The sequence below is a fragment of the Micromys minutus genome (genome assembly GCF_963924665.1).
Source record: "Micromys minutus genome assembly, chromosome: 20".
NCBI classification, from domain to species: Eukaryota; Metazoa; Chordata; class Mammalia; order Rodentia; family Muridae; genus Micromys; species Micromys minutus.
In genome coordinates this window covers 10875814-10903733 of record NC_137955.1, presented here as the reverse complement: position 1 = coordinate 10903733, position 27920 = coordinate 10875814, and the positions used below count along the sequence as shown (strand labels likewise).

The 27920-nt window shown below is 40.0% G+C and overlaps 1 protein-coding gene and 1 long non-coding RNA gene across 3 annotated transcripts in view; one reads left to right on the top strand and one right to left on the bottom strand.

Moving 5' to 3' along the window:
• Positions 1–27920, bottom strand: part of PDE4D (phosphodiesterase 4D) — a gene marked incomplete at its 5' end in the record, with an annotated part of 1034128 nt that overhangs the window by 485452 nt on the left and 520756 nt on the right. The window lies entirely within an intron of this gene.
• LOC308433575 lies at positions 52–27322 on the top strand. Its single transcript, XR_013975453.1, has 6 exons — positions 52–545; positions 2570–2706; positions 3502–3641; positions 6423–6557; positions 12916–13038; positions 26515–27322. It is a non-coding gene; the product is annotated as an uncharacterized lncRNA (long non-coding RNA).

Below are 27920 nucleotides of genomic sequence, written 5' to 3'. Positions count from 1 at the left end.
TCCAACTATATTTCTTATCATTGACAGTTTAACACCTCTTTCCAGCTCTGTCACCCATTCTGCCAGTTTCCGATGTCATATAATCGAGAGCTAGAGCAATGACCCAATGATTAAAAGTCCTTATTGCTCTTGTAGGGGACAAAGAATCAGCGCTTGATCCACCTCTGACAATCTATCTCTGCAATTACATCTTAAGCTGTCTCAAGTGTTGCACATGTGGAGACTGTTTCTTGTCTTTTCAATAGGTGAAGTAGGATTTAATGGTTCTTTGTAAACTTGAAGGTCATTATATGCTTTAAGAAAGCACGCCAGTCTATGATACAATCCACTATACCTTTCACTCGAAATGGGGAAAGTCTAGCCCATTGTGGGTGATGCCGAACCTAGTGGTCCTGGGTTGCCTAAGAAAGCAGGCTGAAAACGCTGTGTAGAGCAAAGCAGTCAGTTGCATGACACTACGCCCTCTGCATCAGCTCCTGCCTCCAGGTTCCTGCCCTGTTTGAGTTTCTGTCCTGGCTTCCCTTGATGAACAACTCTACAGAATGGTAAGTCAAATAAACCCTTTCCTCCCCAACCTGCTTTTTTTTTTTTTTTTTTTTTTTTTTTTTTGGCCAAATAGTGTTTCATTACAGTAATAGTAATCCTATCTAAGACACAGCATTTCTCTACACAGTATTGGCTGTCCTGGAATTCATTATGTAGACCAGGCTGGCCTTGAATGTACAGAGAGTCCTATGTAACACTGAGACTTTAATTAATGCAAGTTTGGAGAAAACCTGCTCACAATGACATGCAGAGGAAGACTGCATTTAGGGTTAAGTAAAAGCTCAAGATCAAGATGTGGGTGGCAATTACAGAGAAGACAGCAGACAGTAGAAACACAGGGACAAATGGAAAATGTTAACCATATGGTACCAAACAGAGGAGCTGTCTTATTCCCAGAGATTCCTAAATCTAACAAGATTCACTTGATTTTGTCAATTTCTATGTAACCACTGTGAATAGGGGTTTCCTGTTTTTATTGCTGTTGAATGTATGCCTGTGTGTATGTACATGTGTGTTTGTGTGTGTGTGTAGCTGGTCTGAGTAAATCACTTCTACTTGTAATCAAAATCTTGTTAAGTCACCATTTTAAGATGGTATCTATCTTTTCATGAATTTCTTTCCTTCAAATACAAATCAGTTTAAAATGAATGATCTGTTGTGATACCAAATGGCCACAATGAATTAACATATAGACTTGAATCTGTATCAAATGTAATGGAGCTAATAATTTAGCTATATTTGCCTTCTCTCGCAGAAGTTTTAGATGGTACTGTTTTGCTCTGACTGACATGTACTGCAGTTCCAGTCACAATATTAGCACCACGATTTTCACCAGCCCCTTAATATGCTCTCAGTGGATGTCAAATTGTTTTAGAAAAGGAGGTTTGGATTAAAGCGGGTACTGAGAAGGAAGATAGAGATTATGGAAAATGGTAAATATTGTGATATTTGTGTGTGTGTGTGTGTGTGTTTTATGGCTATGAAAATTTAGTACTAAAAGACAAATTTTCTCATTAGGGAGTTAAAAAAGAACATTCATATGGTTATTTTAAGATAGACATTAAAATGCTCAAAGATATTAACGTTGTTAAAACAACTTGCAATAGAATTCATAGTTTTAAAGGCATTATGGTCCAATTAACTGAAACATTATTTGCATTTGAGTCTAAAATAAACTGGCAGGTAGTTTAAAAATCTTCTGTGAATACTATAGATAGATAGCCTTTCCTACACCTTAGATTTTATACCTTCTCTGCTGTTAAAATCCTGTGGCTGCTACCACCTGCCCTACCTCTCTCTCTTCCCTGCAAATCCCATCCATCAGCCATCAGTAGGACTCTACCGGTTATTTAACAGACGTAACATGCAGACTCTGTGCAAGTAACAAATGTCCAGTTGATGAGACTAAAAAGCACCCACATGAAGTGATGCTGCCTTTGCTCTGCCCTTGTATGCATCTTTTGGAGAGGCATGGTGTAAGGGAGAAAGCCACGCTGTCTCTGATGTGGCTTTGCCTGTTCTCAATTCCATGATTCATAAACTGAATAAAGACACGGAATCTTTCAGATTGCTGGTGACCTAAAGTAGCACTGCTCGGCAGAAGATGATTTCCCTTCAGAATTTCTGTCTTATGACCATTTCCTTTGAGATTAGTGACCAGTCAAAGAGTGGGGCAAAGTAAAAAAAAAACAAAATAGGTGGGCAGACGAACACTGGGTTTGTATTAGCAGAATAATCTGCAAGCCCCATTGATTTCTGACGTCCCAACCTCATTTTCAAGAGTGGAAGTTATTCTGAAGCAGGAAGTTAATGAAAGTATCAGCTTGCCTTTCTCCCTGTCTCCCTCAGTGACTAGCTGCTTAGAGGCACAGACCATTTGAGAGGCAGTTGCCAACATGGGTGGGAGGATGGGTAGGTTTTCTTTGCTAGGAGACAGGTCTAGCATCTATGTGGCCCTGTTCTCTCTGTCTCTTCTTTATAGACTATAGGGACAGGAGGGATAATCATAATCTTTTGTCCAAAGGAGTGAGAAGGGAGAAAGGAAGAAGAGACAAAGGAAAATGCAAGCGTGAGATGGGAGAGATGGGCTTGCAGATCCCCTCCAGCCAGCCACACTTTCTACAGCTTTGTTGCACACTTCTGGGCTCTGCTGAGGCACAGGTACGTAAAAGATCTGAAGTATGATTGTTGCAACGTAGAAATCATCTTCCTCTTGAATACTAGAGGAAGCTAGGAAGGGGAAGCATAAAATCACAGATATAACAAGGTATCAAGGTGATTTAAAATATTTACAACTGGGTATGGACACATAACACTATTGTTGAAAACGGGAACATGGGTCATGTATTGACACATGTCCTTTGGTCTCCGCTGTTCTTGGAGCTTTGCTTGTGGACACCATTTTGTGATTTGTTTCCAAGTACTATTAGAGATGTACATTTAAAAATTTATAGCAACAAGGATGACATTAGGCAACAAGAATGCTTGTTCCAAATTCCAAGCCAAACTGTCCCTTATGTCCCCCCTATGGCTGGGACCTCACACACTAGTTACTTGCAGTGGGAGAGGACAGGCTGTTCCTTCCTCTTTCCAGGATTCCCCATCTTGCCCAGACAAGATCGGCTCTGATTGTTCTAGAGTTGGAAAGTGGGAAAGAGGGGGGATACAGGGAAAGTGGGGCTTTGTTTGCTTGCTTCTATTTCCCCATAATTTGGCATCATGACGAGATAGCGTCTCACACTGAGGGCCTGGCAGACATCGGAGAGTGCAACAGGCAACTCTGTGGATTCAGCATCAGCAGCAGCCCTGCTGGGCCTGTGGCTGCAACTCCTGTAACTTAAGCTTGGTCCCCTGATCCAAGTGTTTCTGCTTCTTCAGACTTCCACCAAGCTCTTGCCTTTCTAGTGATCTAGTCCTACATACCCTTACAATTGGGAACCAAATGCTTTCCTCCAGATGTTCTTCGGGGGAACGATAAAAAGAAAAGAAGTTGAAGGCCAGCTCTCTATCTTCCTTTCTCTCTTTTGGACCTTGGATTTGGCTCGGCAACCCATATTGTGTTAATGAAGAACCATACTGAGTAACAGTGTAACAAGGTACGATAGCCAAGCAAAACTCAGGAAAGTCTCCTTGAAATTATCCCCTGAACATTCGTGTCATGAAACTCTGTGACAGTTCCTTTATTTATCTGTCTTTATCCATTACATTGGGATTTCCAAACTGCTTGTCAAATCATGTTGTCTGTCACAGGTCATAGTGAAATCTCACTGAAATACACTCAAGGAAGTTATGCAGGACATACAGGGAGAGAGAGAGAGAGAGAGAGAGAGAGAGAGAGAGAGAGAGAGAGAGAGAGACAGAGAGAGAGAGAGACAGAGAGAGAGAGAGACAGAGAGAGAGACAGAGACAGAGAGAGACAGAGAGAGAGACAGAGAGAGAGAGAGAGAGAGAGACAGAGAGAGAGAGAGAGAGAGAGATGAGTAAACTTGCTGAGCACACACGCACACATACAGACACACACATGCACATACACACACACATGTATGCACACTCATGCATGTGCATTTTAAGCAGCAACCATTTAAGCTAATTTTCAGAATTGCAACTCTTATTCCTGAACAGCAACAACAGTTACAGTGACACAACACCTGTGACGACAGACGTAAATAAAAACAAACAAACGCTGGGTGCAGCCAGTGACCCCATGGCTTTCATGGGAGGCTTCAGAAGGACCCAAATGACTCCTAACTATGTCCCTGCAGTGGTGATACTTATGCCAAAGGCCACATTCCATCTCAGACACATCAGAAGATGGTCTGTTGGTATCAATCATCCTGTGCGAATCAAACTGTTATTTATGTTGATACAGAAGACCAAGTGGAGACCTTGCTGTTCTGTAGTAGTGGGTGTGCTTGACTAAATCCCTTTCAGAGAAGCAATGGGTGGCTAACCTGTGACAACAATATGTGTGCAGACTAACACATTCAGAAGGACAACAGAACCATAAGTTAATGTAACAAATCCTAGGTGGGATTTATTGAGAGCCGTTGGCCTAAGCTAGCACAGCTGTTCTTCATACTACAAGAAATTTTGTCTAGCAGTCTTGCTACCCACAGGCAAAGGTGTAAGGAGTGTTCTTCCCAGGGAGACAAATGGAGTGGGGATGGAGGATGCTGCAGGAAAATTCTGTTTGTTTCCTCATTGTCTGAATGACAGTTCATAATGACGGGCCATTAATCTTAACTTCTCTCTAGCCTGTGTCATTGACATTTACTTGGGATGATTTCTTGTCGTTGTGCTGTGTGGACTGCCTCTCTTTTTCTGTGGGCTGACATGCTCCAGTGCTCTGAGGCAGCCCCTTCCCATAAACACTTCCGGGATTTGTCATCCCCCTCTTGCCCTACCCAAGATCAGTTCCGGGACTACTTTATTCACCTGACCAGTAGCCTCACCCCAATCCCTATCTCCCTTAGCCTCTAAGACTCACTTCTAGCTTCTCCAATACATCTCAGATCTCCAAATATAAATGAACTCATTTGCGCCAGAGACTCACAAGGCTTCTGAAGAAAAAGAGGTTTGGCAAGGAGAGCAGAGATTCTTTGTTTCTGCTTTTGTGTGTGTCATTGGGTGGGACTTTGTTTACTTTGTTCTGATTGCTTAATGTCTGCTGAATAAGGCTGATTTGTTTCCCCTAGAAAATAAAATAATTTATCTGTCTTGGTTTCGTCTGGGGTTTGACTAGACAGTTTTAATTAATTGGGGCTACGTAAGAATAGAATGTGTTGTATCTGTTTTCTTTGAGTCTGTCACATATTTCCCACATAGCTTTCTGACTGAGATGGTGGGAGGGGTGAAGCTGAGAAGGCAAGCTGCAGTGTGGAAATCTGAGGAGGCAGGGGAATGAAAGTGTCACCCACCACTGACGCAAGGTGAGCTGGCAGTGGTGGCTGGAGAGTCAGCCACAGTACAGAGGTTCTCCTTGCTCTCATTCAAGGGGCTCTGTGGATTAACTCACAGGAAAGCAATAAATAGAGGGAGATGTGAGAGAAGGTGCTAACCGGCACCACAGAAGGAAAGACAGAAGGGGCCAGTGCCAGTCAGAGAGTAAACCTCTGTAGGAGCCCAAGAAATATAACTACAGTGAGGTCCAGGGACCATCATAGTGAGGAGGGCGCAAATGTAGTATTCAATTATATATATATATATATATATATATATATATATATATATATATATATATATATATACACATATACATATATATATACATACACATATATACATATATATGCATATGCATATGCATATATATACACATACACATATACATACACATACACATATACATACATATACATATACATGATATTATCTCTTAAATATGAACATTTATACAACATATGGGTATTTATTCTAGCATTGTCTATAAATCTAAAATTACTGCATCTGATTTTTTGCTCATTATTAAACTCGAGTAGGACACAAAGGACTTTTTACCTACATCCCAGGGACTTCCAGGATCCAGGTATATAATGAGGTTGAAGACACTTAAATGCTCACTGACTGGCACATGCTCAGAATGTCTCTCTTGTAAACAAAGACAATAACTGTAAAATGGGAGTCTAATTTGCTTTTTTTCAGCAGTCAAAAATAAATTTATAATTGACAATCAAAGGTTCATTCATTTCTCCTATCTATTTATAATTTGGGGAATGGTTCTGTAGAAGTTTATTTTTGTACTTAACTTTTCAGCCCTTGTAAACTCTGCATGCATTTTAATAAGATTGCTATTCTTCAAGGCTTATTGTAGAATGTAGAAATAACTCACAAAAGCAGATTCACCTTACTTTATGCTTCACCCCCTCTTCCCAACCCAGATCCATCCAATGAGTTACTTGGCTGTCAAATTCCTCCCAATATTCGAAAAACACAAGAAAGACCATCATCATCACCAAGAAAGCCACATTGGATTTGTCCCAGAAATATTTTCCTGCAAAGGTTTCAACTCCAAGGTACAGATCTTGGGGGCCGGTTCTTCAGTGAGAATTAGATTTCTTGTGATATGAGATGCAGAGAGAGAGAGAGAGAGAGAGAGAGAGAGAGAGAGAGAGAGAGAGAGAGAGAGAGAGAGAGAGAGAGATTGCATCTTAAGAACAAAGATATGCTTCTCACATGATCATTTAAGACTTCATCTGGTTACATTTTCCAGTCGTAGTGGGAAATGCCCTCTTATGTCATACTGGACAAATGATGGCATGGTGAAACGTATCTGTTACTGACATGTTTGCTCTGGTTAAGTCACTGAGATCAGAGAGCAAAGAGAGGGAGAAAAAAGCACCTGCTTGAATAAGCAGAGTGATACTATGTAAGATTGTAGCTACACCCGCTCTGCCTCACCCACACCCACACAAAATAAAAGTGCTGTAGTATTTTTAGAGCCATGTGCTTAGAAAAAGTTCTTGTCTCCGTGTGAGTCCCAAATCAGCCTGTGTACACTCCCAATCTGTACAGCTCTACTGATATCAGTGGAGCTGAGTTTCTCAAAAGAATACACTGTATTAATTGAGGACACCCAACGAGTAATTAGCATGAGGAACTAATTAACTTCTCCCTACTAGCATTTAGGGAACAGGCAACCCTGTGTTAGAAGACTGGAGAAAAGTGAAATCAAGCTCCTATGTCTTTGAGCTTCTCTTCTGGGGAAGGCTTTGTGCACTGAGGGTTGTTTCCCTTGAAACAAAGGCTGGGAGGGATGTGGGAGGGACAATGACATAGAGAAATCACTATGAGCAGTGTAGCTGGTTGGTGCCAGGCACTGTGACTGACTTGCCTCTTTTGCTTATCCCCCCCCCCCCCCCAAAGCATTATGGCTTCACATGATTGGGGCGAGAGAAACAGACAGCAGATAATTCAGCGGGTCTCCTGAAGTGACAGCTATTGGAATACCAACATACTACCTGGGGACACTGAGAGATACTTGCCTATACCTGCTCATGTCAGTAGTATTCTCAGGGTTTGATTCCTGAATCTTTTGGCGATTCTTTAAACCTTCATCAAGGATGTCTTCAGTTCCTTCACATTCCATGTGAAAATTAAACCTGCTAGGTGTCTTTGTTTAAAGGGCTAATAGAGCACTTGGCAATGGCTTACATTTTATCTTGTCTACTTGGCTGGTGTTGCCGGGACTCTTTTCAGCCAGCACTGTCCGGTGTCCAAGCCCCTCCCCCTCTCACTTCTTATCCAGCTGCTGCAGTGCAGCCTCCAGATACCCGATCACTTAGATCATTAAAAATCGATGCAATCACCAAACGGTTCTGTACATTTCAGAGACACGACAAAGAGCACAGTATTGGATTGCTATTAAGTGACCCTGGGTTTTTCTTTTTTCAGCTGCCAGGAAAGTCATTTGGTCAAATTGATTAAATCAGCATGCCAAGCAGGAGAGAGGAAAAGAGCAGGGAACCAGTAAACAGAGCAAGCTTGGTCAGGGAGGGCAAGGGTTTTCCTGGGATGAAGGAAGCTACCGATGGAGGGAGGGGGAGGAGGAGCTCTGCATACCATGAGCATGCTGGAATGGAGTGTGCTGGAATTTAGAGTGTGAGAGATTCAAGATGGTTAGACACAGGCAATGAAACTGCGGAGACAGTCGTGAAATAAGGAAGGAAGAGGGAGACTTTTTTGTGAGACCCTAACAGACATCCTGCACACTGTTGGGCTAAATTAATCCATTGTTGGTATAAGAAGCAGCCGACTTGAGCAGTCAGTGAATAAAACTCGGTGGTTGTCAGAGCATGGAGAACAGGCTTGTTTCTCACCAACTGGGGTTTCTTTTCTTTTCTTTTTTTTTAAAGAGAGGAGCCAGATCTACGCTTGTTCAACCAAATTGTGGATCTAGAAATTATCTACACATTCCTTTCCACGTTATTACAGTGGCCTTCCAAAGAACCGCCTTTCCCTTCCAGAACTGCATGTTTGCCTAATATTTTTCAACGATTTTTTCATTAGTCTAGAAAGAATCCTGGCTTGTAGAACTACAGAGTGCTGACAAAGATGGATCTTGCTGTGGGGTTTTTGCCACTGTGCGACTATTTCTGATTCCTCTCCGTGTCCTATTTAAAGTCACACTTAGCTTACCGAGCTCCTGCTCCTATCAGGAAAGGGCCAGAAAAACCCATCAAGTATTTCCTTGTTCCCTTTTGCTCTATATATTGATGGTCACCATTTCATGTGTAACAACCACCTGAAAACAATGCCCTTAAAAACAGCATTTATAATGTTATTAATGAAATGAATATGCTAAAGAAGCATGTATGTGTTTCTTTAGATACTGAACAGAGAGAATGCCATATGAGAGCTATTTGATTGCAAAGCAGAAGACCAACTGGAGTCTAAAAAACAAACCCCTTTCTTGGGAGAGGTTTTTAATTTTGCTTATCCCATATCAGGTCTGCTGCTTGGTGGAGCCTACGAGTCAGAAAGCACATACTTGTATCCATAGTTTTATGTAAGTTACCGAGCCAAGCTTTTAGTGAGGAATCACACCTAGCTTCTAATGGTCACCGTTGTTTACATTATTGTAGTTGGTTCTTACTCCGTGGCAGGGTTGGTTATCAGGCAGAAGTGATGTTGTATATTGTTTGAGATCAGATGCACAAATCTGTAAGCGCATTTGGTTTTGAGTGCTCCCCTCTCTGAGACTGTCAATAACTCACGGAGACAACAGTGATCCTCAGGATGAACAAAGCCCAAGAACCATCAAGCACTGTGGGGAAACCTTGAGCCATTTACAGGACTGAGGGTTACATAGGTAGAGGTATCGCACAGGTCAATGGGGAAGACCTGGGCAGCAAGCAAGGAGAACGTCTTTTAAGCAAAATTTGAAGAAAGGAAGTATAATTGTCAGTAACATGGCTTGTCAGGATTTTTAAGGCAAGTGACACTTCATTGCACCTTAGGGGACAGGCACAGTCACCTGATTTTAGCTGATATAATGTAAGCAGCGATGGAAATATTTATCTCTCTTTTTAAATGTATATAAGTATCATGTCTTCTTAATAGCACTATAACTTAGAGAGGAAGGAGAGAAGGGAGAAAGGAAGGGAGGACAAAGGAAAAAGGAGCAAGTGAGGAAGAGACTGGAGAAAAGTAAACAGGAATATGTGCCACTTTCAGGGACAAAACATTGAGAACAAGGGCATGATGCCCCGTCTCTGTGCCACGTAGTAGGGCTTTTAAAGACTGTAGTCTCTAACCATGTCAGCAGCTAAGGAACACATCTTTCCAGACAAGATTAAAGGAAAGGCAAGTGCCTATTGTCTTAAACAACTGAAGCTTTGGGGTTGTTCTTATAGCACGAGACAGCCCATTGTCATCAATATTGAAAGAGAAATCCAATAGCTAAAATTTCACTCTATGGAAAAATTGTCGAGACTCAACTCTGACATCCAAGGTTCCTGAAAAGAAAGGTGGTTATGATTAGCACACAAATTCTTCCATCAGAAAGTGTGTAGACAGGGACAGGAAGATTTGTTTTCACTGGATTCCTAAAAGTTGAAGGGGCAAGAAACAGCTTAGATGCCATCTTCCCTTGGGAGAAGACATGCTCCTTTCTTCTCTGCAGCTAAGGGTAAGTGGTAAGGTTCAGGTGGAACATGGCCTATTAGTAGTAAATGAAAACTTCACAGTGTCTGCTGAATATGGGGTAAGGCAGTGCCGGGGCCAGTATAGACTGACTGACAGACATTCCTAATAGTCTCTGACATAATTGGGTGATAAAGATTGTATAAGCCTGTGAAATGTATTTATTTGTTTTGGAAGTGGGCTGACAATGAGCTGAGATTCAATAATTAATTTTAATTTGACCTGATTATTAACCAGCAGATTGGGAAGTTTTCATGTAAAAATCCATCGCTCTATTATGTTTCACTTCCTTGTTCACTCATTTCACTCGCTATCAATTTTTATTGCTTTGTTTCTTGTAGCCATCCATCCCATATCAAGGAATTTATCATGGAGTTCTGATTTGGCTGAGTCTCAAGAGAATTTAGTTAGGAAACAGGAAGAATCAGGACCTAAGACTCTAAGTGGGGGTGTTCTTATAGGCAGTACACATGTGTACCTTACTCAATACCTCATGGAATATTATTTAACGGACACACAAGATGTCAGTCATTCTAATTGGCTTAGTCCCCTTAGGCAGCTGTGACAAAATCCTATTAGCTTGGTGTCTGCCAAATACAAATTTATGTTTTACAGTGGAGGAGTCTGGGCAGCTGAGAATCGACGTACTGTCAGGTTTGTTGGATTCTATCTGTAAAGGGATCCCCTCTAGGTTCATGAACCACCATCCCTTCTCTGATGCTTCATGTGCTGAGAAAGCCTATTTTATTGTTGTGATAAAATGCCGTGATCAAGGCAAACTGTAAAAGGAAGGGTTTATTTTGGGCTACAATTACAGAAAGATAATGGTTCATCACAGCAGGGTATGAAAACAGTAGGCTTCTTGGCTAGAAGATCAGCTGAGAGCTCACATCTCAGACCACAAGTAGAAAGAGCACACTAGGAATAGGGTGAGCCTTTGGAAACCTCAAAGTCCACCCCAAGTTACATCTCCTTCGACAAGGCCACACCCCCTAAGTCTTCCCAAACATTTTAACCGACTAGGCATCAAGCAATCAAACAATGAGCATGTGGGAATGCCTCTCATTCAAACTACCAACAGGTTTCTCTTCTTTAAAAAACGCAATACTACCTACTAATAATGGGTTTCCTTCTCTCACTTAACCATTTCCCAAAGATTCCACTGCTTAGTAAAACCACATTAAGAATAGACTTCAACATAGAGTCTGAGGGATTGGTTCTCACATCTCCTAATGCTGTGACCATTGAATATAATTCCTCATACTGTGCTGACCCCCAACTATAGAAACATTTTAGTTGCTACTTCATTCTTACTACTTCAAATTTTGCTACTGTTGTGAGTCATGATGTAAATATCTGTGTTTTCTGCTATTTTTTAGGGGTCTCTACACACAGGTTGAGAAACACTCGTCTGGGGTTGGGGTGGGAAAAGGTTACTCAGAGAGCACTGGTTTCGTATTCAGAACACATGTTCTTCTCTCTCGTAGTAAGTCTCTTTTTCATTTTTCTTCTAACAGTCAGAAAACTGTACATTTATGTGGCTGTCACATGTATCTCTTTCCAACTTGAGCATCATGTGGACTGGTTCTGCCTCAGCCGTACATCTTCCTGAGCACACACACAATGAAAGCTATGAACCAGCTGTTTCATACATGTCTGTAGTTGTAATAAATCAGGACAAGCAGCAAAAACTAAAGCTTATCAGGTTTGAGTAATTAAAATTGCAGTTGTGAAATAATCATTTTTGACTTCCTTTGACCTACCTGCCATTCTAGCATAAAAGAAGTTCTAGAATGTATTTGGGCCCAATAGTCTTTTTACCTCTGTAAACCTCAATCATATCTGGGGGTTTTCAATTGAATTCGGGTAATACAACAACTGAATCTATCCGCATCACTAAACCCAATCAGCCAGGCTGTCATTCTCACTCTGATGCTATTTAGAATGTGCAATGAGCCACTGGATTCTACTTCCTAAAAACTAATTTCCCTAGAGCTTTTGTCCTATTATTTTATCAGTGCCCCTGGGGTCAGAAACTATGATTTCTTCTCTCCTGAACAATGTCTCATTAAAACTTCTTTCCATAAGCCTGAATATTTCTGCAGAAACTCAAGGATCATGAAAGACCTTTGGTTTGATATCAGCTATATTTAGTGCTTTGAGGGTAACAGCACAGTAAAGTTCATTAATGACCCAGAAGTAATTAATACAGTATTTCTTCTGATTCCTTGACTGACAGTAGACTTTTTTTTACATTAAAACAAAAATATTTGGGCAATGTTTTAAAATAATATGTGCTCACAATGTTTTTACATATATCCAAAATCATCACAATGGAATATTATATTTATATATAAATATGAACAAGCTTGATAATGTAAGACTCTCAATTTTACTATTTTTGCTTCTATCCAAGAGGAAGGTGGTGAATAATCATTCATTCCTTCAACAAACATTGGCTACCTAGTTCCATATACCAGGACCTACTAGATTGGCTAGGGAGATGAACTAAGAGAGCTGAGCAGGGAGGGAGAAAGAAATCTCATGGAATCGGAGTCTGGCTGAAGTGACAGGAAGGATGAAGCCCCTGATGTAGTGCTGTTCCTGGAGGCCCAAGGACAGAGCAAAGGAGTGTGGCTAGACCAGCATAGTACAGCAAGAGCAAAGTCAAAGCTTCAGTAGCAGCCATATGCAATAAGCTGCTCAAAGGCTCTTCCTCTCCATTCCCAGGAAGATTGTAATGATTGAAGCTTGGAGCAAAGCTGTCTGCCTGCACTTATCAGCCCTACCCTGCTGATGCTGGAGAACAGTCAGTGTGTCGGAGACCAGTTGTGACATGAAGCAGTAATGCAGGTGAGAAAGACAAACAGAGCAACTGAGGTGGCAAGAGATTGTCAGACTCCAGCTTCTGAAAGAAGGCTGGAGAAGCTATCTGATGGGATTGAATACGTGGCTCGTGAAACAGAAAATGTCAAAGTTAGGCTTCCTTCGTCATCTACTGAAGAATGTTTGGTAGAAAAGAATGAGTCTAGCTTGTGATACATCATGGTTTTAGGCATTATAGTCATCTTTTTGACCTAGAGTCTACCATATTCATATATGTCAATATCAAGACTGGGGAAATATCTTAGTTTTCTATTGCTTTGAAGAGATACCACAATCAACACAACTTATAGGAAAAGTTTATGGGCAGCTTACAGTGTCAGAAGGTAAGTTCATGACCGTCATGGCGAGAGGCATGGCAGCAGCCAGATAGGCACGGCACTGGGGCAGTAGCTCAAAGTTTACATGTTAAGACAACAGCCATAAAATAAAGCATTAATAGGGAATGGGGTGGGTTTTTGAAACTTAACAGCAAAGCCCCAACAACACAACTCCTCCAAGAAGGCAATACCTCCTAATCCTTTGCAAACATTAACATCAGTTAGGTACCAGACATTTAAATGTATGAGCCTATGGGCCCAGGAGAGAATGGAGAGTGGCAAAAGAAATGATTGGCATCCGCAACAATGAGACCCTGGAGTTCTAGTGAAGAGTATCATCGCCCCTCCTCCACCCCCAGACTGATGGTGCATCAGCATAAAGACACGGACGCAGAAAATTTTCAGTTTGCTTTTGTTCACTGTCAATAAACTCCACTAAGTTAACATGAGTTGGTCTGTTTTAGAGTTTAACTGAAAGAAACAAAAAGGGGGGGAAAAGATGAACTGATTTTATATCTGTAAATAAAACTAGATTGTTCAGACAACCATTAAATCATGTCCTTAATGCTATACAACTACGAATACCTTTGTCTTTGGCTTAATTGAAAATTGAATCATTTAAATGAGAAATCCTTATTAAAATAAATAAAAGTTTTCATTTATGTTTGTGGCATCTCTGTACAGGTTAAACTTATCCTCAGGCAATCCAATAAGTCAAGGAAGTCCAGGCCCATTTCTTACTTTCTGTCCAGATGGTGCTGACTTGAGGCACAGAGCACCGCATTGAATTCAGAGAGCAACCGCTTAGGTTAGCCACATAGGAACAGGCCACTTTACAATTCAGATCTGTAGCATTAGCAAGGCAATGAATTTATGCTAGGGTAAGCATCTTGTTTTTAGAGACAAACTAAAACTGAATTCCACGCCAATTATATAGTAGGTGTTCCTTGTGTTATAATAAGATTTAGGATTTTGGTTTCTCCTCTTTTAAATAAACCCAAACTAGAAGTGTTCTTCTGAGCATGGAGAAAGAGCTGGAGTAGATCACAGTACTGCGGGTGTGCCTCATGTGGCTTCCATGATTGCTCAGTCTTACCTTCCACTGCACGATACATTAGCAGTAGCAATGCCCTGGGACGGCATATGCAATTTCATTTGTTCCTTTTAAAACATATTTACTTGTGCGTATGATTATGTGTGTGGGTGTGTACTTGTGAGTACAGGTACCATAAAGGCATTAGACCTCCTGAAGAGGAGTTACGTGTGGCTGGGACCTGCCTAACTTGTGTGCTGGGGTCTGTACTCTGGATCTCGGCAAGAGGAGCGTCTGTTTTTTTAAACACTGAACCATCTCTCAGGCTCTTTCACCCTCTAAAAACAAAGTTACAATTCTTCCTTATCTAAATAGATGATAGTGTGAAACTTAAAATTAATTCAAGCCTGCAGAATCTCATAGGATTCTGCCTGATTTCCTTTTTTTAGTGGGTGGATATTTTAAAGGTATCAGTTGTTTTTTTCAGTCATTTGGAAAGGACTTATGTGATACTCAGATGCTGTTCTAAATGTGGATTGTATTTGTTTGTTTGTTTGTTTTTTGGTGTCCAGATGTCATTAGCATTAATATACAGGTCACCACAGCATTCTGAGTAGATGAATTATGAATCATCTCAGAGGTTTCCCAGACCAGATCATTAAAAAAAATGAATTTAACTTCTGGTGCGTTTGAGTTCTAAGCAGTCCTGGTACATTATGACTCTTTGGCCAGACATAAAAAGCCTGAAACAGACCCATAAACTTTCAGGTCTCTTGAACATTCAGTACCTTCCCGTGACATTTTTACGAGCTTTGTGTAAATGCATCTTGGGCACCTAGATCAGAATTACGAAGATGTACACATGGCTACAAACCAGTCAAGAAAATGTGTTTTATTAAAGATATTCTGCTGACCCTTCAGTAGTTCAAGAAATTCAGTGGAAATAGACTTAGTCTGCATATGGAATGTAAGGTGAGTAAAAATTATTGCCACTCTTGCTTGGATGACACCAACCTTTCCATTGGTTCCCATTGACAGAAGAACTTCTAACCACGGAGTTTAAAGTTCAGTCTCAGTAACTTAGGGCAATCTGAACTCCTGATTGTACTACGATCTTATTTTTAATGTGATTTAATAAGCGCACAATTCTCTGCACCATTTTTCCTATGCTCTTGACTATCTGGTTAAGGAGAAGTGGATGTAGAACAAAGGGTTATAGTAAAAAAAAAAAAAAAAAAAAAAAAAAGAAGGTAGTTTTTAATATACTTACTGTAATGGCTATTCCTAGTTGTCAACTTGACTCTATCTGGAATGAACTACAATCCAGAACTGGAAGGCTCACCTGTGATCCAAATCTTGAGGATGGGAGACACAAGTTTCTGACCTAGAACTTGGAATAGAGATATTGAGGCATAGTGGCTGTGAGTTCCAGGAGACTAAGAGCAAAGAGATCAAGGTCAGTTTAGGATAAAACAAGTCCCAGATGCAGGCATGGTGGTACACTCCTTTAATCTGGACCACACTATTTGCTGGAGACCTACATAAGGACATTGGAAAAAGGAAGATTCAATCTTTTTTGTCTCCTTCATTTACACACCAGCACATGGAATCTACTAGCCTTGTGGGACTGAGCAACTACTAGATCTTTGGACTTCCCATTCATAGCTGAGCATTGTTGGGGAAGTTGGACTGCAGACTGTAAGTCATCATAACAAATTCTTTTACTATATAGAGACTATCCCTAAGCTCTGTGACTTTAGAGAACCCTGACTAATACACTTAGGAGTTGTCAGAGAAGGCCTCAAAATACTTCTGAAGGAGTAGGAACTACAGAGGGATTTTCTTAGAATTGCCCTCTATCTATCTGTCCAGATACAACACCAAATGGCAAGAGCTTTCGACTTCTTATATGTACTCAACATTGCCTACAAACATAATTTTTAAAAATTACATATTTTTATAATTACATATTTATAATTATATTTCTCTCTTCTCCTGTGATTTCAGGATGGCAGCCTTTACCACCGATTTATTTTTAAGCTCCCTCCATACATAAACCCACAAGCCAGTTCTTTCTAGTTTTGAACTTTTATGGACTTCACCATTTTTTATTTTGAAACTGAGCCAACTATTGATGTGATAAGATCTATGACTCCTCAGCCCATTAGAAATTATAACTATGTGATAAATATAATGTCCCAATTTCCCAAATTGGCAACTCATATTGAATGTATCAGTGCTACCTGCTTCAAAGTCACCATATATCTGTCGCTTTGCAGTATCAAGGTCCCAGCAATGTCCCCAAGTAGGACAATTAAGCGCTGGCCCTTTTCTTTTCAAGGGTCTTGCATGAAGACAAATGCAAACTTCTCTGGTTTATGCCCAGTCAGTACACTGAGAATTTCAAAGGGAATTGTTAATATGTATTTTGCCACTATTTTTGTGTGTATTTTTGGTAGAAAGTTGCTATCATGGAGATGAAAATTCTGCTTTGATTCCAATTTTGTACAATTCAAAAATTAAATTTATTGCAGGAAAGTGTGTGTGTGTGTGTGTGCATGTGTGTGTGTGTGTGTATGTGTGTGTGTGTGTGTACATACCCATGCATGCTTATAACTAATATAACCAGAAGTTTGACATATTAATATATTATTTAGACTTTTACTATGAATCTACCTAAAGTTTTTAATATATAGTATTTATTCATAGAATTTTGAACTCCTGTGACCTTCTTAGGTTCCTAACAGTTTTTCTACCCTGCTTCTGATTGCTGAGCATAGAGATGATTTCTTATTTGATGTCAAGACCATGACTAAAATTATATCTTCCAACATGTTCACACATCTTATATTGGGTAGATGGATTCTAAATCTACTTTGCTGAGACACTGGTTCTCAACCTATAGGTTAAGATCCATTTTGGGGTCGAATGACCCTTTCGCAGGGGTTGTATATCAGACATTTTGCATATGAGATATTTACATTATGGTTCACAACAATCGCACAGTTATAGTGTTGAAGTAGCTTCAAAGTAATTTGAAGGTTGGGGTCACCACAACATAAGGAACTATGCTAAAGAGTCACAGCGTTAGGAAGGCTGAGAACCATGGATTAGAAGGAAGTTAGATAGAAAGAGGCTGCTCTTGCTCCAGTGCCGTCTCCTGCTTCCAACCTTGTAGAGGTCAAGTTGGAGACCAGTCTTGGCAGCTGTGTGTGTTCACAGCCATTCACACACTTTCTACAGAGACCACCATAGTGCACACTACATTAGAAAGAGTCTTCAATACCTCTCTGAGAACTGACGTTGCTGTGCAAATGTCTGATGATGGCGGCGGTTCACACTTCCTATTGGTTGCATTGTGCGTCCCAATAGAATCTATATGTTAGTGTCCTAGTCTTTAATGTGACTTTATTTGAAAATAGACCCAAAGTACAATTAGTTGAGATAGTATCATATTGTGACAGCGTTGGTCTCATATTTTAATTGCTGTTTTTCATTTAGACCTAAAGAAGAATGAAACCATGGCATGTCCCCCTAAGTGGATGCAACTAGAGACAATTAAATAAAATGAGCCAGATCTTAAAAGACAAATGAATGTTTTATCTTATGAGTGAAATGCACACGGACTGGAGAGATGGCTCTGAGATTAAGAGCACTGACTGCTCTTCCAGACGTCCTGACTTCACTTCCCAGTAACCAGCCAATGGTGGTTCATAACCATCTATAATGAGATCTAGTGCTCTCTTCTGGTCTGCAGGCATACATGCAGGCAAAACACCATACACATAATAAATAAATGAGTGAAATACATATACACATATATGTGTATCAATGTAAATGCAGTGGTGTGTGTGTGTGCACATGTGTGTGTGTGTGTGTGCATGTGTGTGTGTGTGTGTGTGGGTACGTGCACACCGTAGCTATGGTTGTTAAAATGGAAGCAGCTAGTAGATGCAGCTAGTGGGGAAGGGAGCTGAAAAACAAGTACAATTACACATGTGTATGAAAGGTCATAATAAAACCAAGAATTTTGTATAAGAATAAACAAATAAGAAATAAATAGACTTGGAAGAGGGAACATATTGAAAGCTCTTTTGATTTAGATTTAGATAAAAAATAGAAAATAGTATTTAAGCTAGAATTAAAAGCAGAAGATTGAGGAGCTAAAGAAAGGTATGTGTTCTAGATAGAAGGAAAAGAAGAAACATTGAAAAGTCACAACATTATTATACAAAGTATGTGCAGAATCAAGGAGGGTCTCGGGCTATGGAGGAAAGGAACAAGCAGTGAGCTGATTCTGGGGAGCCATGTTTGTCATAAAACAGAGCTGTGATCTGTGTGAAGTGGATGGATCGTCATAAGCAAAACCAAGAGGGTTGTAACAGTCAGAGGACGGATGTACTATCTTGTAGCAGGAAGTTGATGGATTAGCTTAAAGCAGTACCCATGCATATGGGCAGGGATGGGGGATGGTTGGAGATCTCTACAAGTGAAATTGATATGACATGAACATTGCTTTCAGTGGGAGATAAAAGTGGGAGATAAATCCAAAAGAACTATCATATTCCTTGCTCACAGAAATTTGAAGAAGTGTGACATCATTAGTTAAGAGGAAAAAGAGGAAAGTAGAATAGCATTGACAGTGTTATGAAGGTGCTGGAGACTGGGAAGCAGCCCTAGACCACTGAGTATGGAAATTGTGTGTGTGTGTGCATGTGTGTGTGTGTGTGTGTGTGTGTGTGTGTGTGTGTGTGTGTGAGTGAGTGTGTCTGTGTGTTTCTGTGGGTGTGTCTATGTATGTATGTGTGTGTATGTGTGTGTGCGTGTCTGTCTGTCTGTATGTGTGTGTGTGTCTCTGTATGTATGTGTGTGTGTGTGTGTGTGTGTGTGTGTGTGTGTGTGTCTGCATGTCTGTGTCTGTAATGCAAGCCTAGAGCTTAGATAATGGAGATAAAACATTGGTGGCCATTGCATTGGCTGCAAAGGCACAGACATGATTAAGAACCAGTTTAGAGGTGAAGTGCTTGCCTAGCATATGCTAAACTCAGATTTTCATCCACAGCATTACAAACAATGAGAAATGGATTTTCATGGCTGTACATCACAGCTACTGGCAGACTTTCTGAAGAGCACAAGGCCATGACCTCACTCCCTAGTAATTCAGACTCAGATGATCTAGCACAGGGAGAGGACAGCTACATTTTTCCAGGCTTTGTGGGAGACTTTAATGTATGACCACACTTAGCACTCTGGGATACGGAATAAGAATAGAAAGGCCTGAGAACAAAGCCCAGATGCCCATCTTTTCAGGGCCATGCAAAAGCTGGAGAACTTCAAAGGATCAAGAACTGACAAACCAAGCGGAGCCTGGAGCTCTACAGGGGCACTGAAATAGGGGTAGGAGTGGCCAGGTAGGGTGTCTGCTTAAAGAACAAAGAGTGGTCAATGCTCTTCAAATGCAGAGAATAATGGAATTCGGATGAAAAGCAGTTTTCCAGGATTAGCCCTCAAAATGTCAGTATCTTGTCAGGAGGACAATTCAAAGTTTAGAGTCAGAGCGGAAAAAATCCATTGACTGCAAAGCAAGCTGTAGGCTGGGAGAAAAAGGACGGGGTGGGGAAATGTTGCTTTTTGTTTGTTTTTTTTTCCCTTTTTTATGAGGTTCTTTATGGATATGTAATTACCAAGACTAGGCTGAATACATGGGGGGATAACCAAAGGGAAGTGGTGGGCCAAGGGAGGAGCTGAAAGGGTAGAAAGGCAAGAGTTAAGGCACAGGTTTGGGAGAAAAGATCATGAGAACAGGTAGAGGGGCCATATGTTTCTGGTAACAGGGAGACTCCCTCCAGCTGAGACCAAAGATCACAAACAGACTTTTGCATTCCCCTGAAAATCCTGAGGTAAAGTGGGGAGATTTCAAGGAAAATAAAAAATCTGCCTCGCAATTTCTCTGAGTGTAGAAGGGCAATGAGTACTTCAAGGAGAGGGCGGAGGAAGTCAAACAGCTCGAGCCTTCCTCAGTGAGGGCAATGGGAGGAGGGGACACTACCTAGAGTGTATGAGACAGTTTGAGATCCCAGTACTGACCTGGGGCAGTTGGGATGGAAGAGAAGATCCACAGTGAGGAGATGGATGTGAGGAAGAAAAGTACATCAGAAGTCAAGGGGAGTCGATTTAAAGACTGTGAAGAAAACAAAGCAGAGGTGAGGCAGATTCTCATCCGCCATGCCCAGCAGGAGCAGTTGTGCGTCATGTAATCTTTCCCTGTACACATAGGTCAAGAGGAGTCAGGATGTCTATGGAAACAACCTGAGCGTGAATCTTTTTAATAGTTGAGGACCGCTCGGTTAGTGGCCGTTTTGTTTAAGCAGGTTCCAGAACCACTAAAGATGGGGAATTAGAGGGATACTTCTGGTGTTAAGGCAGTTCCCATTAAAAAATATCATTAAAGGAGGCAAAGGGTTAACCAACTAGCCAGCAAGGAGAAACAGCAAGCCCTTGAATATCTTGTGATTTCTCCTTAACAGTAAATTATGCCAGGGTAGCATTGTCAGATTTCTTTGTTTTCTTTTTGTGTTTGTTTCTTATTTCCTGAGACAAGATCCTCTTATGTTACTCAGACTGCCTTCAGTATCAGGATCCTCCTGCCTCATCCTCCTGACTTCTGAGATTCTAGGTGTGGGCTGCCATGTTCCACAACCATTCCTTTTATGTGAAGGTAGGGTGACTTCCTCCACCTTTGTTTCTTTACTTTGTGCCCAAGATTTGGGGTTCAAACATATCCCCACTCTGATTTTGCAATCTCTCTCATTCCAAGTTGCAGCCTTGGGTTTGGGGTTTACATAGCCCTCCCCTTGATAGTACTCAGTCATCACCCAGGATGAAGAATTCAGGGGACTCGGATTCTTCAAGAAGTGACAGCTTAGCATTAGTATTCACTTCACGTACAAATGCTCAAAATTGAAAATAAAAATACCCTTCACATTGCCTATAGTGAGTGGCCTCATGTGGAACTCACCCGTGGAGAACCGGGAAGTTCTGCTAGTCATCGTGGTCACATCAGCATATCTAGATTATAAGTTTTTACTAGCTTTTAATAAGATGAGGAAACAAACCAGGTATGTACATCTACGATGCTTTAGCTTAAGACAGCTGGGAAATGATGACAAGTAGTTCACAATCTCCCTGGTAATTCCTACTTGTTTCTAACTGGTTAATTCTAAGGAATTCTTTCTCTTTATTCTCTTTCCTTCCTTAATCCAGGTCAGGGTTTGCAAAGAAATCAAGATTTATGAAATATCACAGTTTTGAACAAACGGTGCTACAATGTTGTCCAATTAAGCTTAGCTCTTAATTTATCAAGAGTTCCTGGCACTTAAGTGTTCAAGTTATAATACTTGATTTTCATCCTTGACTGATCAATCAGCAAAGAATGAGAATAGCTAAATCAGGACATACAACAGTGGAAGGAAAGCTAAGCCAACAAAGAAACAACCACAAATGAAGCCTTTTATGGTTGACAGGTAAATATAACCACACATTTCAGAGTGGAGAAATGACCTAAACTTGTCACCTTTCACACTTCAAAATTTTCTTAATAAAAATAAGAAATTGGGATGGTTCCTCACCATACATTCAGATAATAAGACAAATAAAGAATAATAAATCTTGCCAGATGTTGGCCTTTTACTTTAGGAATTCCAGTATCATGGTAGGAACTAATAGAGACAGAAACCAGACAATAGAATGCTAAGCGATTTATCATTTGATTTACAATGAACTGCCAGAAAAAATGAAGAAATCTGCATGTGATTACAAAGTTAGAAAATCCCTGACAATAAAACCATACAACCAGCTGCTTGCCATGTGCTTTTGATGGTTGTCTCAGAAAACAGAGACCATAAGATTCTAGCTGTTGGTCAGACTGGATACTTGTGTGTTGCATCACAGATGCAGAAATAAAGAAAGTTGTGTGTGACTAGATTTTATCACAGTACCTCAACACCCTCATCCCTCACCTCTGGAACCTCACAGGGACACAGAAGGTTAAAAAAGCTGTTGGAAAAGGTGGAGAGACTGTGGGTTTCACACATTTGGGTAAAGAATATTTTTCTTCCTTTTCTCTTTCTTTCTTTCTTTTTTTCTTTCTTTCTTTCTTTCTTTCTCTCTCTCTCTCTCTCTCTCTCTCTTTCTCTCCCTCCCTTCCTTCCTTCCTTTCTTTTTTAAATGAACTCTTTTGCACAGAAAAGAAAGAACCACTGTGACCAATATTACAGAAACGGTTCATTAATGAGGAAAGGTATAGCCTAAAAAAAAAAAAAAAAAATGCCCATGAATGGGATTAAGAATAGGGTAGAAGAAAAGTTGAATAGAAAGGTAAAGGAAAGTGCACAACTTGAATCCTAGTACTTGGGAGGCAGAGGCAGGCTGATTTATGTAAGTTCAAGGCCAGCCTAGTTCCAGGACAGCCAAGGCTACACAGAGAAACCCTGTCTCAAACAAACAGAAAGAAAGAAAGAGATTGGGGGAGGGAGGGAGGAAGCAAGGAAGAAAGGCAAACAGAATCATTTAATTTCAGAAAGAGACATTTATTTCTCCAAAGTATAGGACAAGGAAAGAAAATAAGCAATGCTTCTAGATAGAAGATGTGTAGACAATTCTTCTTAAGGTACATCTGTAGCACAATTACTATGGGAAACATGCACACAGACAGAAGGGTGGGGTGGGAGAGGAGGAAGGGAGAAAAAGAAGAAATAGGGACAACAGGTCATAATGTATCCAATACAAGTGAAGATAAAATGACGAAATAGATATAATGTTCTTGGCCTGGTATATATCACATTATAAATACCCAGAAATGCCTGCTAAGTTTAGTATTCCTGTCATTAGTGTTATGTGTTTGCATACAATGTGACAAAGTTGTCAACTTAAAATGAGGAAATTGTGATGGGTTGTTGAATAATAGTATGCAGAGCCACAAATTTTCTACAAAGTCACACAGCATCATTCTCTGAATTTCTGTCCACCCCTTTTTCTAATAAGGCTTAAAAGACAACAATTGGTGCTGAGGTTGTGAATGTTCAAAGATTCTATTTCCTTGGGTATGTTTAATTTCAAAACAGCACATACAAAACGAAAATGCTTTAGAAAATGTAATAAGCAAATAATAAATTTAGTAAAAACAAAACAAAATAAGTGTGTATGTGGGTGGGGGGGGCAGATCCAAGAAAAATGGGAGCAGAAGAAACTAAGATAAATTACAATATGAGAAATAATGTCTGTTCTTTAACAATTTTAAAGCATTCTTTGAAAAAAAATTCTGGACTTAGGATTAGGTACATAATTAGTGTGTTAATTTAATAAGGTAATGTTTATTTTCCCATAAAAAGCTTAGCAAGCTGATGATGTATCTCACAACACTCAATACAAATGAGATAAGGTATAAGGCAAAACGGTGTTTTATCTCGGAGAGTAAGCACAAAGATTTAGAATCAAATGTTGGACAGAAGGACTGAGAAGAAATGAAGAGGACAGAGATTTTGTTAAATCTACTAACTGTCTCAGTCTCAACATCGGAGCAATGGTGCATCAACCACAGTTCAAATTACTGTCTGAGGTTCATCATTCCTGGATCAAGATTCACAGATCTCTTGTTGACTGTGAATTGGGTTGATAATCAGTTTTGGGCTAATGACATTAATAATTACAAGTGCTCTCTCAGGACATTGAACTGTTAAGGGGCCTGTTATTAACAGCATGAATTTTTGAGATATGGCAGGGAAAGGTAAGGATTGCAGAATAAGGATAGAGAAAAGAAAGGATGCCTAGAGATAGGAAGCAGGGTATGCAACACTGTCTCAGAGCATCGTGAGGCTGTGGTACTGTGTTCAACAGCCGCTGGAATTGCTTGCATAGGCTGTGCACGGCTTTAAACCAGTAAACATTTGGCCTTATATGGGGAAGGGGGTGAAGGAGCTCAGTTCTTTCTCAATGGCCATTGGGAGAGGAGAAGGGCTGAGCCAGTGGATAGCTATACATTGTCCCTACAGGAATGGCTCTGGTTAAATTCAATGAGCAACAATAGCAACAACAACAACAACACCCAAAAAGACACAAAAGTGGCATGGGAAACTTTTGAGAGGAGGAAAAACTATGGATAGGAGGGGAGAGGAGGAAGAAAGGACTTAGTGTGACTAGAACATATTATAAATATGCATAAAATTGTCAAGGAATAAATTAATTATGAAATAATGAAGCCTTCAATCCTTCAAATTAAAGAAAGAGGGGAGGGGCAGAGAAAAAGGAGGGGATGGAGTGAAGAAGGGAAAGAAAGAGAGAGAGAGAACAGAGAGAGAGAGAGAGAGAGAGAGAGAGAGAGAGAGAGAGAGAGAGAGAGAGAGAGAGAGAGAGAGAGAATGCACAGTGCTGAGGAAATGACTCAGTAGGTAAAGGACTTAAGCAAATATGTAAAACTCACATAAACCATGTACAGTGTCATTATATCTGTGCCTCCAGGCAGAACTAGGGGCGTCCCTAGAGGCTGGTCAGCCAGCATGGTGTATGCAGTAGTAAATAACCAAAAGGTAGACTCTGACTTAAAGATTTTGGAGGGTAAAGACTAACACCAGGCACTGTCCTTTAAACTCTGTACACAAAGAATGGCAAATGCACATCTATACACATATATGAATAAATGCATGCATACACACACGCACGCAAGCACGCACATACATACATGCAAAAACAAACACACATATGCAACATACATACAGAAAGGAGTATTACATACCTTTGGATACCAATTTGTCAATTTTCCTCTGGTCAATAAATTTGTGCAATGGAAAGAATGTCAAATAGGAGAGATCAGGATAAATAATTGTTACATATTTAAATGTTAAGACTAATAGTTATAATAAGCATAATCCTTGCTCAAAGTTTGACTTTTAAGAGACTTAAAAAGGTTCCAATGCTAATAACAACTTGCTCACTTGCTAATTGTAAGACACAGATGCTAATATTTTAGAGAACAGTCTGTTTTAAAAATCAGTAGGTTGTTGTATTATTCATAGGATCTCCATTGTCTTTCACAGCAATGGCTACTGATCATGTAGGATCTCTTAGCCATTAAAGTTATGAAGGGTTTTTTTTTTTTTTTTTTTTTTTTTTTTTTTTTTTTTTTTTTTTGTTGACTTTTGGATTTTATTAACTAACATGTGGACTCTGAAAAACTCAAAGAATTGAGCTGTCTATACCTGAAACATTTCAGCCAAAGCCAATGATAGGGTTAGGAGTTTAAATAAACAGAGGTCTTTAGTCAAGGTAATGATTTTATACACATGCATGCACATACACACATCAAACATCAAATTATACATGTTGGATGCACACAATTCATATGAGTAAATTATATGTCAATGAAGCCACATCTTAAATAGCCTTGTTAACAATATATGCAATCATTAGCTCTTTGTTTAGTATTCATAGCATTACAGAATAAATATATGGCACAATTTTATTTTGAGAGTCAATGGAGAGTGTATGGTTAAGTTGATGGCAAGCTTGTAGGTTTCCCCCTACAAATAAGAACATAGACATAAAGTTTTTCCCTTACAAAGAAAATAAAATAAAAACCTGTAGGCTAAAATAAAATACCACATAAAGCACTACCACATTAATGATGCAAAGGTAAGAATTGTTCTTTATTTATCCTTCTAGTGGTTAAAAAAATATTAAGCTCCAAGTCATGTCACGAGTTATTTGCAATGTGAGAATAAGTCAATATTTTGATTAAATGCATTAAGGTAATAACTTTAATGAGCAGTGAGCTGAAATACTAAGACAGATTGACAAACGGAGGAATCTCAATACCTTGGGATATATATGGTTTTCCTGCTTACTGTGTTTCAATCGCTAATAAAATATTTAGTCTCTATCTTAAGAACTATTCCTGGTAAATATTCTCTCTCTTTGCCTTGTCACAGTCCTCAAAGGCAAACTTCTATTTCTTTTGAAAAGTGGCTCAGTAGACTCTGCAGGAAGTCTTGTATTTTGCATACAATTAATCATCCACTCTTCCCTTACTCATCCCCCTAGGGACCAATCTTCTCTGCAACCCAAGTCAGGCAGTAAGGACTCATTTATGGAACTACGAAGAAGACGCTGGCTTTCCATTGTCAGTAGTCTCGGGCAAATGGCCAGGACTCATTTGAAGCAAACAGTTCTAATCAATCTCTCTGGCTAAAAGGAATGGTGATGAGACGGAACGGTATGGATTTTCGACTAGGACTGAATACCCTGGAACCATCAATTCTTATCACAAAAGGCACTGAGCCTGTGAATGACATTGTGTAGCTATTCGACAAAGATTAAGGTAATGGTAACAGAGGATTCTTCTGCAATGGACACTGGGCCTTTGATAGTCTTCTATCAAGATGGATATATTCTGAGTTTACTACTGTATGAGTTATGAGTTACATCCCTTGTTGCTGTGACAAGACACCTGTAAATAAGCAAAGGGCTAAGGGTTTTTTTGGATCCTGGTTAAAGGGTATATATAGTCTAACACCAGTGAAGGTATGATTTAGAGTCACTCCTGGTAGGCTACACAAAGTTTCTTAGATCTGGGCAAATCAGGAAGCAGAGAGACATGAATTTTTTCTTTCTTTTATTGAGTCACAGACACTGCTCATGGGAGGGTGCTGGGTACTCTTTCCTAGTTCTGTTAGTCCTCTCTGGGAGCATCCTCTAAGACACAACCAAAGATTTTCCTCAATAAGGTCCTAAGGATTTTTGAATCCGATCAATGTGTCAATCAAAATAAAGCAACATCTCTGTCACAGATATTTTATATTTTGTTCTTAGCTAGTCCTTGGAATTTATGTGAGCACTAGGGTTTCTACTACTTCCTAATTGCATTATGAGTTAATTACGCCCTTTACTTAGCAAATAGTAGTGATGAGCCCATCATTAAAAATATGATTCAGGATCTAGTAATATACATTGATGGTATTCTGTTTTCTGAAGCATCAGGATTTTTATGAAGGCTTTTTATTCATAGTCATGATTTTTATCACCAACCAGAATAGATATCTAGAAGCACTAGATATCTAGGTTACTTTCTGAACATAAACTGTTACTTTTCTACCCACAGAATTGGTAGACCTAAGCTAGGACCTGAAGTTGATGATGAAAATTCAGGTACTTCCTGAAGTGATAGAGTTCTTGCTGGAACTCACATACCTGTTGCCTCCTTGCTAGCCTCACCTGCATCTATAGCCATGTGGTACCCTGATGCCAGATACTGTTCAGTCCTGCCCTATCAAATTTTCCTTCACATGGATTATCTTAGTCAATGTTCTATTGCTGTGAAAAGACACCATGACCACAAAAATTCTTAACAAGGAAACCATGTAATTGGGCCAGGCTTATAGTTCAGGGGTTTAGCTCATTGTCATTGCGGCAGGAAGCATGGCACCATGCAGGCAGAAGAGTACCTGAGA